Here is a 14,932-nt window from a genome sequence, read left to right as displayed (position 1 = left end):
GCTATGAGTTGCAGGCGACTCGACAGCACATAACAACAACAACACGAACTTTTATATCAGATTTGGTGTGTAGTTCATTCTCTTAGCATGCTATTGGTATTTGCTTCATAGATAGAATTGGTGTTCTCTGTTTTCTGAAGGTGTTTCTATGGATTGGTGCATCTTGAAATGCTTGGTAGAATTTATAAGTAAGGATTGGGCCTGGTATTTTCTTTGTATTTTATATAACCAATTACATTTACTTAATATAAAGTTCTTCATATTCTGTATTTTCTTGCATTTATTTTTGTGATTTGTGTCTACAATTTTGTCTATTTAATCTAAAATGTCAAAGCTGTTAACATAGTCTTTTAGTATGTACACACGCTGCATTGATGCCCCTCTTTTTTCTTATTCTGATTATTTGTGTCTTTGTTGTTTTTGATAGATCTAATTAGAACTTTACAAATTTATTGATCTTTACAGAGGATTAGCTTTTGATTCCATTAATACTTCTATTTTAAAAAAAATATAGTAGTTTGTGCTCTTGTATTTACTGCTTTATTTCTTTGAGTTTACTCTTTTTTTCTCTTTTTTAAGATGGGACTTGGATAATTTATCTTTTCCCTATTAACATTTAAAGCTGTTAATTTTCTTCTACATGCTAGCATCTGGTTTAAATTGCCTGAAGTTTTATAATATTTGAAAAAGAAAATTCACACTGCCAAGTTGTTTCAAACATATTTTCATATGTTTAAGTAACTGAATCAGGTATCAATTTTACATCTTAATTAAAAATATAGTTCTTCAGTCATTATTCACTATGTTTCAGTAGCCACATACAATGTGTACCTAATCTTTTAGACAGTGCAAACCTTAAAAAAAAATTAATAGGAATTGATCTGTGATGATGAAATGGTGAAGGGTCCAAGATGCTTGACCCATCTTCTAACCCTGAATGTCGTTTCAGAGCCTTATAACTGATTCCTGATTCAAAATGGAATAATTTGGATTCTTTCATTGATCCAAATCATACATTGACATTTAGTAGTAATCAAATCTGTGTCAAGTATTATATATATCAAATGCCAAAACGTGCCAAGAAATAGAAACTAGTATAAAACCCACATTTATCTTAAAAAGAGTGTTAGAATTAATCATCACTGAACCTTGCCCATTATTACAATGTCTTTTCAGGTCCCCATTAGATCCTTCCCATTCATTTCCTTCACTGCCTCCCTCCACCCACCAAATTGTACAATTTGTTATTTTCACCCTCCCTATCCTCACCCCTCTGCTCCCGTCCCTTCCCTCCTTGAGTCCTCATATATTTTACTAGTTATCCTGCTTTTTAAAATTATTGTTTTATACTGGTTTATATCCAAAGTTCATAAAATTCTTATACATTGTTTTTCACACTGGCTTTTCCCTCTTTCATGTAATCATCCCTTCCTCCACCAATCAAATTGTGTGAACTTATGATACCCGTTCTACAATAATGGTCTTACACAATATTTGTCCTTATGGGACTGAGTTAATTCACTTAGCATAATGCTCTTCAGTCCTTCCCATGTTAGGTGGTGATTTACAAAAGCATTGGTCCTGCGTGCTGCATAGTATTCCATTGTGTGAATGCACCATGATTTCTCAATCCATTCCATTGTGGTTGGATATTTGGACTGTTTCCATGTTCTTGAAATGGTGAGTAGTGCTGCTGTGAACATTGGTGTACAAGTCTCTGTGCCTCAGTTCTCATTTTCTTGGTATATTCCAAGCAGTGGAATAGCTGGGTCATATGGAATGTCTATGTTCAGCTTTTAGATGAAACACAAACTGCCTTCCAGAGTGGTTGTACAGTTTTATAGTCCCAGCAACAATGTATAATAGTTCCTATCTCTCCACATCCTCTCCAACATTTATTACTTGCTTCTCTGCTAAACTTTGTCACTGCTGTTGTCACTTAGAGCAGCATGGTAAAGTGGAATGTTACATATCAAGTTTGTATAGATCAAAATGAATTGTTATAGGACTAAGCAATACGGCATGTGTCTTCCTTGAGGGAATATCTTTTTAGGAAATATGGTGCAACTGGATTTTGAAGTTGGGGCAGAACTTTAGCAGAGTAGGAACATTGCTGAGACTAGAAGACATTGCTGGATAAGGGAATAGCTTAAAGTGGTGTGAGCAGATTTAAAGAGTGAAATTTTGACATGGAATAAAGAATGAGACTTGGTATGGTTGAAGAACGGTGAATCGCTCAATCATGAGTACTCAATCATGAGGCCTTATTCGGAATTGTAGTTCCAGGGAACAAATCATTGGCCAGAGAAGGAATCTGGAACAGAAAACAGACTTCTTGTTATGTGCCATTGAGTCACCTGCAACTCAAAGTGACCCTATGTACATTAGCTCTGAATCCTGCCCTATTCTAAGCCAATCTTGTTTCCAACAGACTTAATCCCATTGTTCCAGTCACTGAATCAATCCATCTCATCTTGGGTCTTCCTCTCCTGTCTCCTGCGCTGTCCCTCCACCATTCCAAGCACAATGTCCCTCTCTAAGGACTGGTCCCTCCTAACCACATGCCCGAAATATGTGAGACAGAGCCTCAAAATCCTTGCCTCCAGGGAGCAGCCTGGCTTAACACTTTCCAGGACAGACTAGTTTCTTCTGGCAGTCTATGTTCAACACTCTTCTCCATCACCACAACCCAAAGGCATAGATCCTTATTCTAGCATCCTTAGTCATTGTCCAGCTCTGTGATGTATAGCAAGTAAGAGCGAAGACTATGGGCTGGATCAGGTGCAATCTAGTCTCCAAACTGACATCATTGCTCTTCAGTTCTCTAGCGAGGTCACTGACAGCAGACTTTCCCAGTGCAATCTGTCTTTTGATTTCTTGACTGCTGGCGCCAAGAGTGTTGATTGTGGAACCAAGCAGGCTGAAATTATCAACTATCTCAATTTCTTCTTCCATCATGAAGCTGTCAATTGGCCTAGTGGTAAGAATCTTCATTTTCTTGATGTTTAAGCTTCAATCCATATTGAAGGCTGCAGTCCTTGATGTTCAGTAGTAAATCCTCATGTCCTCTTCAGTTTTAGCAAGCAAGGTTGTGTCATCTGTATAATGCAGGTTCTTGATGAATCTTCCTCCAATCCTGATGCCACATTCCTCCTCAAAAAGCAAGAAAGCTTTTAAACTAATGGTTATATGCTGAATTTTTAGGTGGTACCTTTCTCATGGTTCAAATCCACCACCTTCTCTATGGAGGAAGACGGACTATCTTCCATTATATTTACAGCCTCTGAAAACCACTGGAGAGTCAGCTCAGTCAGTTCTGACTGTACAGCAGTGACTGCTTGCTTCAATTTAAGAACAGTAAAGATTCACTCAGTCTGTTGTCATAGAGAAGAAGCCACAAGAATGGAAAACTGAACTAACATTTAGTGAGGTATTCTGGAGGCAAAGTCAGTTGGGAGCTGTGCAGCCGACCCAAAAGCACTACCTCTCTAGTTCAATTCCACGTTCCAGCACACCAGCAGGTCAGGAGAAACATGTGATATACAGCCTAGAAAATATGTTACAGAGTCAGCTGTTAGTCTGTTCCAACTCAGTGACAGTGGATTAGTAGTATGTACCTGATAGTCAACAAGGATCTTTACAAACTTGTTTTCTCTCAACAATGTTGAGAGCATTTTTAAATCCTTTTCTAGCTGGGACAAGGAAATTTTTTTTTTATTTGTATTTCCAGGCTTAATTTAGTTTGGTGTTGTTTTTTTGTTTGTTTGTTTGTTTTTGTTTTTGTTTTTGTTTTTGTTTTTACTCAAGTGTCACCAGAGAGTCTTTCCTGGCTTTCGTATCTAAAATAATTCCCCATCATTCACTAACAGCTTCCGTCTAAGCCCAATGGCATTGAGTCTGTTTTGACTCCTAGTAACCCTATAGGGAAGACTAGGACTGCCCCACAGAGTTTGTGAAGCTGTTAATGTGTGAGAATAGATTACCTCCTTTCTTCTGCACAACAGCTCTTAGATTCCAATGGTCACCTTACATACACTATTTTTTCTCCTTATACTTACTGGTGATACCTGACATGGCATACTTTGTTTTTGTTTATTTCCTAAACTGAAAGACAAACTTGAAGAGGATGTGAATGTAGTCTTTTTTTGTTCAGAGAACACTACCAGAACAGTGCATGTTATACTAACTGCCAAATGCATGAATGGTGCCGACAATGGTGGCTGCACTTTCATCACAGAATATGATTTTAGTACTCCACTCCAGAATAGAACACACAAGGGCCAGAATAACCTGGCACCAAGCAATATATGTTTCTCAACTTAGACTGTCTCAGCAATAATCTTAGCTCCAGCCACCTAAAACCAAGTAATTTCCTGAACGAGTGTCTATTATACCTTTGGTCACAATTTTCTCTCTGTCTGAAATGCTTGCTCCTCCCCTATTAACTACTTCAATTCTTCATCCATAAGGACCAGCTCAAATGTCATAACTTGTCTCTTTCAAACATAATCAGTTGTTCTATTATTTATGTGTGTTCCCAAAGAAATGGCATACCCTCATCATAGTAAAGGAGCTTTGAAGTCCTATGGTAAGAAGCTATGCTGCAATCCTGAAGGCACATCGTTCAAACCCACCAGCTACTCTACAGGAGAAGGATGGGCACTCTCCTTCCATACCGTTAACTGCCTCTGAAAACCCACTGGAGGGTCAGCTATGGGTCGGTTCCAACTAAAAGGCAAACACCACCACCACCACCATCCTAGTAAAAAGCTCTGCTGATGCAGTTGATTAAGTGTTGAGCTACTAACAAAAAGGTCAGCAGTTCGAATCCACCAATAACACCATGGGAGAAAGATGTGTCAGCTAGCTTCTGTAAAGATTTACAGCCTTCGAAACCTAGTGAGGCAGTTCTACTCCATCCTACAAGATCACTGTGAATCAACTTAATAGCAGATTTTTAAACCATAGTATTTATATTTCTTCTTTTTTAAAAAAACTGGTTGATTTACAAAGTTTCTATACATTGCTTTTCATACAGGATCTTTCCATTTGGTTCACCCACCCTTCCCTCCATCTGTCAAATTTTGCGACCCTGTGATTAACCACCCCTGCCCACCCGCCCATCCTCACCCCTCTATAGGATTTATATTTAATTCATTCATTCAACAAATGTCAGTTGTTCACCATGTTAGCAAGAACAATATTCTTTTTCACTTTTTTTCTTAATGTATTAATCTCTCCCTTCAAGTGAGAAGTCTGAGCATAGGGATCAAATCTTAGTTGGTTTTTATCCCTCAGACAGTCAAAAAGGGATTGACACATTATTATCATGTCTCTACTTCACTCATTATTTTCTCATCAATATTCAGTATAAGCACAATCTTCTCAGAAAAAAGTTTAAAGTGGTTTTTTTTTTTAAACTCTCTAATATTCATTACTGACCTCTAAAATATGACCTGTAATAGTCTGGGTTAATTGGTTTACATGTTTATGTTCTCCAGTAGACCACGGACATTGTGGGAACAAAGGAACTATCTTAGTTCTGCCTGTAGTAGTCAGCACAGAAGCTAGCACAGGGAGTGCTCAGAGTTCAGATGCTAGTTAACTAATTCAGGGTATTAATCAATTCCCCTTGTGTCACTGTACAGGGTGAAGAAAGACCAAAACCTTTGGTTGGGTGGGTCCCTCAGTTTGTTCCCTTTAACTATTTTAAGATGCCATGGTGAGATGCTTTCTTTCTGAAGGTAAAGGGACTAAAGCAATTGCTGACTTGTTCCTGTTGTGTTTGTAGCACTTAGGGTAAAACAGCTTAAGTAATATTACTGAAGGCAGCAACCTTTCATCTGCAGATTAACGTGGCAATGTTTATCACCTTCTTAGCCAGGAAAAGCTTTTATCAGGCCCAGCTAACAGCTTGCATTAACCTCTTACAAAGACTTGCCACATTGCCTTTAAATTGATTTGCTGCAGAGTCAGCCCCAGTCACAGTTAAAAAAAAAAAGTGGAACATTTTTTTGATGATTCTCAGAATGTATTTTTTATCTAGCTTCAGGCCAGATCAAAGTTTTTCTCTTTGACAATGGAGGGTAGGGTGGTCAGGATAACTTAGAACATTTTTTGTGAACATTTAGCAGAATTTTTTTGTAAGCACTAAAGTAGAATTTTTTTAATAAAAATTAAGTGTCTGAGCATCCTCAACATTATTCAGAGTGAAGACAGACAAAAAAATGTCAACCTCGTAACGTGACAGAAATATCTGTATATTAGAATTCTTTGATCAAAGTTCTAATTTAAAGAATTCTATAGATTTTGTATCATCTAAACTAATATCTTCACCTTCTACTCCACAAATATCAGCCTTCCGACCATGAATAGAATAGGAAATGAGTGACCTGTGAAATACCCATGTGAGGGCAGACCCTTTCTTTTTTGCTTGTTTTACACAAATGCTGATCTATAACACTGCTTGTAATAATAATTGTTATTATTATTGTTAAAATGATTTACATTTTTGTTCCACTGAAGAGTGTTCTCTGTGAATACTAGATTCCAGGACGATTATTTTACAAGGCTGTCCAAATGCAGTCATCTCTAGTCCAGACCTCCCGAAGGCCCCACGACTTCACAGCTGGGAGTGTTCTATGAGAGGTGTCAATGGATTCAGTGCAACCAGGTCTGCATCCTGTGAGGCCAACCAAAGGACATTTTTTTGTATCCTCCAAAGCAGTGGCCTGAGAAATTGCCCCCTAGTTCTAATAAGAACTACCTTCACTGGGCAAACTCTCATCTTTTTGTCTTTTTCACCTGAGTGGGAACAATACTTCCTTTCTCCTCCCCCATTCTCAATTTCATTTTAAAGAGAGACTTTTGAGAGGCATATTAATGTATGTTTATTTGTGAAATACACTGATGATATGTAAATGATGTCTTTAAAACATGCCTCATTTTAATCTGTATCATTTGGAGAGGGGAAATAATAATCTCTATATATGAAGAGAAAAGAGACAAAGCTCATTGGACACCAAAGATTACCAGTAGTTTATATAGTTTCAGTGTGAATGCTAAGAGCAGAGATACGGCAGATATTAAATATCTACTGCCATGTACTACACACTTGATTAATACTTGGAGTTCTTCACATATGTCCCACAAAAACTATGGGGAAAAGACCTTTTTATCCCCAATGTGTATATATGAGGACAATAGTACTTAAGAATTTATCCAAAGTCAGTATCTATTCATAAAATAATAGTTGCACTACTTACACTCAAAAGCAGTCTAAGTGCAAAGCTTTCTTGTTCTCTCCCTGCTATTTCATACATCTTTGGCAAGAACTAAAGCTTCTGCATACTTCATGTCAACTAAGCCTATGGCACTTTAAAAGAAATCACTCTTCAGTGAAATGCAATTGTTTATACTTAGCTGATTGATTAAAAAAAAACAAAAAACAAAAAGCCAATAACAACTGGTAACAAGTAATTCAGAGTCTCAGAAAAGCTTCATTTTCTGAAGCATACTTAGAAACATTCTGTTGTTGTTGTTGTTGTTAAACAAGTAATTCAGAGTCTCAGAAAAGCTTCATTTTCTGAAGCATACTTAGAAACATTCAAAAAATTACCACACAATTTATTTTCCCTTTTAGGGTTTGGGGGGGAAAAATAAGAGAAATATGTATTGAAGTCATTGCTTGAAGAAGCTGAAGGACTTTGGTGAATGAAGGAGTTGAATGAGAGGGAAAGACAGTCCCCTCTCTCAGATGTGTCATTTCTTCTCTTTAAAGCTCTAGCCACAGGAGCCCTGTAGTCCTTAGGACTAGATTGTATGCAAGTACACAGTGTGGAGCATTAATTAAGACCATTTTATTTTTAGCAGTCATTACTGGTTTGAATTGCTTTTGAACAATGACTACAATGACCCAGGCCCATGTTAAACATTTTAAGTACCTTTTTTTTTCACTAATCTTGAAAGCTACTCAGTGAAGTAAAGCAACATGCCTGAGGTCACCCTGTTTGTACATAAATCTCCTCCTTGTACTATTGCTACCTCCAAAAGTCATGGATTACTGAAACAGCCTTCTAATCTCCCTGCTTCAAAGCCCTCATGTCCCTGTAGCCCATACAGTCGGCTGACCGAATCTATTGAAAGCACAAATCTCATTCCAGCATTTTCCTGCTTGAAAGTTTTCTTGGTTTTTTTAACATAGTCTAACTTCTAAAATCCTTGAAAAAATCCAAAGTCCAGAATGTATGTCTATCTCCCCTAATTATCCCTCTGCCCTCTTCTTCACTCTTGCTCACCTGGCTCCATTTGCACTGGCCTCATCTTCTCTTCTTGACACACACACTCATTCCATACTCTGGCTCTTGCACTTACTATTTCCTCTGCATTGATGTCTCACAAATCATGGAATAGTCAGCTCTTCATCACCATTTGGATTTCAACTTTTAGTCAGTTGTTCACCTCTTTGCTGGCTTAATTTGCTCCACAAATTATCTGGATCTTCTTTGTTGTTATGTCTCCTATCACTAGAGTAAGTTCAAAAGGAAAGACACCTCATCTTCCTACTTTTTTATATCCCCAGAGCTTTGCATTGCTTGGAAATGTTTGAAGTGCATTGAAAGCGAGGAAGACCTTCCATGATGGAGGCACAGAGTGGTGGCAACCGTGCGCCTCAGCACATAGTAGCTGCGAGGACGATGCATGATTCGTTAAGGTTTCAATCAGTTGTGCGTAGGATCACTATGAGTCATCCTCATTTAACAACACCACCAGAGTTTTCAATAGTGTCTGGCACACAACGAGTGTTTTGTACTTCTTATGCAGAGTATGGCTGGAATGTCACCCTTGCTTTGGAAATAAATCCACAACAATGAGGGCTTTCTGGGGCAACTGCTGTATAATATCAGCTCAGGTGATGGGGCTGCACAGAGCTCTGGATATCGTCATGTAAAGATCACACAAGATTTCTCAGGAGGCAATAGCTTTGGTTACCTGCTGCTCTGAGAGGACTTCTCCACGTCCTCTCAGTGAAGTGTAGAGGGAGGAAGTAGCTGAGAACTGGGTTGATAACTAAATAATAAGATAACTCACTAATAACTAATTACTAATATACCATGGACTGCTAGGAGAACAAACAGGTTCGTCTTAGAGAGGGTGAAACCTGGAGGCTCTTTGGAGGCAAGGATTCTGAAGCTTTGTCTGACATACTTTGGACATGTTGCAAGAAGGGACCAGTCCTTAGAGAAGGAAGTCATGCTTGGGAGGGTGGAGGGAGCATGCAAGAGAGGAATGCCTTCTATGAGATGGATTGACACAGTGACTGGGGTAATGGAGATGGGTGTGTCAGAGAAAATTAGGTTGACTTAGGATAGAGCAGGGTTCAGAGCTGTTGTACATAGAGTTGCTATGAGTTACAAGTGATTCAACAGCACATAACACCAACAACAACAATAACTAATAATTAACTAAGAAGATATCTAACTAATAAATAACTCATGGTACTCAGAATTCACATTTACTCACCAAACAGCTAATCTACGCTAAGCATCATCAAATCGTAAGGTCTGTAGAGAAGGAATTAGACCATTTCCTTTCCTTGAAGAACTCATACCGTAGTGAAAAAAAAAAAAAACATATGTAGTTAGTTTCATAAGCCTCAATTCATACTGTCTGGTTCAGGCTGGGTGAAAACTTTTATCACATACCCACATTTGGCCACAAAACTACATGAAACTAAATAAAAACATTCCATGAAGGGAAAGGCTTTGCTAACCTTTTTTTTCCCACTTAAGCTCTTCCCAGAAAGGTGATAATGAAAGATTTGGTCCCAACAGGGTCACAAGTAGGGAATTTGCATTTTAAAGTTTGACAGATAGTTATAGGCTTTTTGATCTCCTTTCTCCCTTATCTATGCCATCTCCTAGGCTTGGAGGAGAAAAAAAAAACAAAAGAAAGAAAAAAGATCACCACCATCACCCAATCCTGCAGTCATTCTGACTTGTACTGACCCTTTTATTCAACTCCTCCCCATCTATTTTCTAAATCTCTACCCTGTACCAGGTACAAACTTTAGGAATGATGACTCCAGAGCCACAATCTTCTGGGATATGTGCCACTCACAACGATGTCACTCCAATTTATTATCAAGTACTTTTCTTAATCTCTATCCCCTACCAACTACAAGGCTCACTAAACTTTTCTTATTTCAGGTGGAAAAAATAATCTCAGAGAGCCTAAATAACTGCTCCAAATCGCTGATAACAAGTGACAGAGAGAGAACTAAAACTTGGGTCTATGTACCTCCAAACTTATGTCCATTTCCTTAAGACAGACTAACTCTGCTCATTAAGACTGATTTTTGTAGACTGCTTAGTTCAGGTCCTTCTTGGAAGAGTTTATCCTGCATTCCAGTGCTTGCTGGTGTTATTCTCGAAATAGCCCAATAAATGTCACAATGTGATTTACTTAACAACAAACTTGCAGCTGTCTTTTCCTTGCTATCTCTTCTCAGGCTCTGACTTTTTCATTTTCTTCTACTCATCTTTCACACAGACACTCTGTGGCCCAACAGCTGCATGTCTTGGTTTAGAACAATCATCAGAAGCCCCAGGGGATCTGCTGAACAGGGCTTCTCTCTGATCCAAAGCAAACGGGCTCTCTAGAGTATCAGAGCTTTTTTACTTTTTTGCAGCTAGAAAGGATCTGGAAAACCATGGAGGAAAACTGAGGTTCAGAGAGTGACTCATACAAAGTTGCAGGTATTTGTTGTTGTTGTTGTTGTTGTTATGTGCTCTCAAGTTGCTTACTACTCAGCAACCCTAAATACAATAGCTCTGAAACCTGCTCTGTCCTGTTCCAATTTTACTGTCCCTGACACACCAACCCCCATTACTCCAGTCACCAAGTCAATCTATCTCAGTGAGGGTCTTCCTCTCTGTCTCTGTCCCTCCACCTATCCAAACATGATGTTCTTCTCCTAGAACTAGTCCTTCCTTGTAACATGCCCAAAGTATGTCAGATGAAGCCTCAGAATCCTTGCCTCCAAGAAGCAGTCTGGTTTCATCCTCTCTAGGACAAATCTGTTTGTTCTCCCGATAGTTCCTGGTATATTCAACACTCTTCTCCAGCACCACAGCTCAAAGGCATCAATTCTCTATCATCTCTAGCCATTGTCCAGCTCTCTGATGCATAGCAAGCCCTAGTATGTCCACTTGCTGTATAGAGGTAACTCGTGGTTGCAGTGAAGCTGAACACTGTGACAATGATGAGTCAAATGCACGGTGGACAGTGTTTGGTGAAGCTCTCTGATTAAAATAAGTTTGGAAGCAGGAGTGGCATCTACTTCCACAATAACTTGCCTCTGGAAACCCTATGAACCTGGAGAAAGGGCAAAAGTTATATAGGAGGTGTCCAGAAATTTTGTTTATAGGATCGCTATGAGTGGCCTGCGACTCGACGACACTTAACAACACAACAACATGGCCTGGATCAGGTGCACCTTAGTCTCCAGACTGATGTCATTGCTCATAAGTACTCTAGAGAGGTCCCTGACAGCAGACTTTCCCAGTGCAATCTGTCCTTTGATTTCTTGGCTGCTGCTACCAAGAATGTTGATTGGAGCCAAGCAAAATAAACAATTAACAATTTCAATCTCTTTACTATCTATCATGATGCTGCCAAAAATCCCAGTGGTGAGAATCTGTTTTCTTGATGTTGACCTTCAATCCATATTGAAGGCTGCCATCCTTGACCTTTTGCAGGTACTAGATTTATTAAAATATTTTTTAAAGTCAATAATAAAGGAAACCATTCATAGTATTGAATTCCTCAACATGCTTGGTGAGCACAACCTGGTGAAGGCATGCTGGTGGTAGAGGGTGTAAGGGGTAAAGAATGTAAGGGGATGTATGTTTGCAATGTGGCTGTGTGCCTTGCATATAAAGATATCTTCAGAAGGAAGATTGCGAGCAGCTCTCATGAGGCTCTGAGAAAGAAGATTGCAAGCAGTTCCCATGTTCTTGATAAGGTTGTTGCAAATGTAAGAAAGCATAGTTTATGAATACAGAGAAGTCTTGTTTACATGCATGTTTTTTATCTAACTCTGTACCCGGCCCATTCGGCCTTAAGAGGTAATCCTTAATGTTTCCATTTCTCTGTGAACTATTCCTTTGTTTCTGAATGCTAATCAAAGCAAGGGTTTTGGGGGTCCTCTGAGCTAGTGACCTGAGCGAGCTCTAGCCTTTTCTGGATTTACATTCTGCTTTGCTAGTCTTCCTTCGGCTCCACCCACGAGGAACAACAGAGGTGTTATTTAAACTGAAAAGTCAGAGGTGTGAATCCACCAACATCTTCTCAAAGAAAAGATGAGCAGTCTTCTCTCACAAAGATAAAAACAAACAAACAAAACCGAAGCAAAGCAACAACCTTGAACTCATTGTGGTTGAGTTAGTCCCAACTCATAGAGACCCTTCATTGGTTTTCCGACACTGTGAATTGGAGTGGGTGAAGGGGCCTCATCTTTCTTTCTTGGAGCCATTAGAGGATTCAGACCTTCAGAGAAAGTAAATGTTGGATTAGCAGTGCAGTTAGATAATGACCATTCCACAGAACTCCCTTCATAAAGATGTTGGGTTGTTGTTGTATTTTTTGTTTGGGTTTTTTTTTAAAGAACAAACAAACAAACTGGGAAGGCAGATTTACAGAGCCATTTCTGAACAACCTGAGGGAAATATGCAGAGTTCACAAGAACACCTACTCAGCTTGAAATCTAGTTAAACTGCAGTTGCTTAACAATACATTGATTCCTGCATTTTCTCAATCAGCTTTTCCTTGTAGTTGCCTTTCTCTTTCCAGCTTGCTGAGATTTGGCTTTTCATTCAATAATATCCCCCAATCTTTATCCAGTTTCAGCCTGGTGATAACCACTTCCTTGGCTGAATGTCCACATGCACGGTTGTACCATTAGCATCACTCTACACTCTTTCGAAGCAGACGACATACTTCTCTCTGTACACAAGGACTACCTTGCCAATTTGCTGACCTTTGTAGTGTCCTCGCATCACCTGGACTTCGTTGTTCCTGCAGATGGGCATGGAGCGTGCGTGATACTTCTACTGCAGCTCCTTGGACAGCTGGGAGAACATGATCTTTCTGTGCATGTGTGAGGGGGCTTTGAAGTGGCGTTTACCGTTCTCACTGCAGTCCGAGACCACAAAAGGGTTGAACTTTATGGTGACTGTAAGGCATCTGGAAACGTCAGACTCTCTATGAACAAGGCTGCAAATGCCTTCCTAAAGATTTATGGATCACAAACTTGATGGAAGATCACTGAGTCAGAATCTACTCAGTGGTGATGGGTACAAATTAGTGAGGCAACTTTTATCATTATGCCTGTTTTCTAGATGAGTGTAAGGTTCTATCTGCCTGGGAGCTCTGGTAGCCTAGTGATGAGAAAATGTGCTGAAATTCTGAAGGCATGAGGTTCGAATCCACCAACTGCTCCTAGGGAGAAGGATGGGCAATATTCTCCCGTGATTAACTACCTCTGAAAACCCTCTGGAAGGTCAGCTATGGGTCATTTCTGACTAGATGGTACGCAACACCACCACCATGGTTCTATAGTGAATAAGTGGGGCCAGAATCTGAATGATGTGACTATGTTGATGAGGGACTTATCTCCATTGTTGCATGTGGTGAGGTATGAGGAGAAGCACAATGTTCTAGTTGAAATGGCCGCTCTGTGTCTAAAATTTGTCCCTGTGCTAAAGAGAAAGGTGGGGAAAGAAAGTAAAATGCTTCAACAGAACAAGAGACTAACTAGTATTCGGAACTTAATAGAATTAAGTCTTTAGTGCAAAATCTGAATGCACCAAAAACCCAAATCATATTTTGTCCAAGCAAGTCTTCCCTGGAAACAAGGAACAATCTCTCAAGCTTTTTAAGAAGGTTCAAAATTGGGAAGGGCATGCGCCAGGGATGCATCCTATCTCCATACCTTTTCAACCTACATGCAGAACAGATTATCCCGGAGGCTGGGCTCTATGAGGAGAAATGTGGGGTCAAGATTGGTGGACGATTTATCAACAATCTGCGTTATGCAGACGACACAACCCTGCTTGCTGAAAATGAAGAGGACCTGAAGCACCTGCTGCAGAGGGTCAAGGACTGCAGCCTACAATATGGATTGAGGCTCAATGTCAAGAAGACAAAGAGTCTCACCACTAGACCAATTGGCAGCATCAGGATGGATGGTGAAGAGATTGAGATTGCACACAGCTTTAGTTTGCTTGGCTCCATAGTCAACAGTCTTGGCACCAGCAGCCAGGAAATTAAAAGGCGCATTGCCATGGGAAAGTCTGCTGTTAGGGACCTCTCCAAAGTACTGAAGAGCCATGGTGTCTCTCTGGAGACTAAGGTGCATCTGATACAGGCCATGGTCTTTGCAATCACTTGTTATGCATCAGAGAGTTAGACAATGACCAAGGAGGATAGAAGAATTGATGCCTTTGAGCTGTGGTGCTGGAGAAGAGTATTGAGAATACCATGGACTGCTAGGAAAACAAATAGATTTGTCCTGGAAAGGGTTAAACCGGGTGTCTCCTTGGAGGCAAGGATTCTGAGGCTCCGTCTAACATACTTTGGACATGTTGTGAAGAGAGACCAGTCCTTGGAGAAGGATATCATGCTTGGGAGGGTGGAGGGACAGCGCAGGAGGGGAAAGGCCCTCTATGAGGTGGATTGATTCAGTGACTGGGGTAATGGGATGGGAGTGTCAGAGACAGTGCAATTGGCACAGTACAGAGCAGAGTTTAGGGCCGTTGTACATAGGGTCGCTATGAGTCGCAAGCAACTCGATGGCACATAACAACAACATTATATTCCAGAAGATTCTGTGAGTTTCTTTTCCTCTTGAGAAAATCCTTTCCCCACCCTA

At 39.8% G+C, this 14,932-nt stretch overlaps 1 pseudogene; it reads right to left on the bottom strand.

Moving 5' to 3' along the window:
- Positions 1 to 12,785: 12,785 nt before the first annotated feature.
- LOC102846445 overlaps positions 12,786 to 14,932 on the bottom strand; it is a 39,418-nt pseudogene continuing 37,271 nt past the window's right edge.

This window comes from Elephantulus edwardii, unplaced genomic scaffold, assembly GCF_000299155.1.
Source record: "Elephantulus edwardii isolate Elephantulus edwardi_28Jun2011 unplaced genomic scaffold, EleEdw1.0 scaffold00009, whole genome shotgun sequence".
Taxonomy (NCBI): domain Eukaryota; kingdom Metazoa; phylum Chordata; class Mammalia; order Macroscelidea; family Macroscelididae; genus Elephantulus; species Elephantulus edwardii.
Note: the sequence above shows the minus strand (reverse complement) of the source record. Positions and strands in the feature narration are given on the sequence as shown.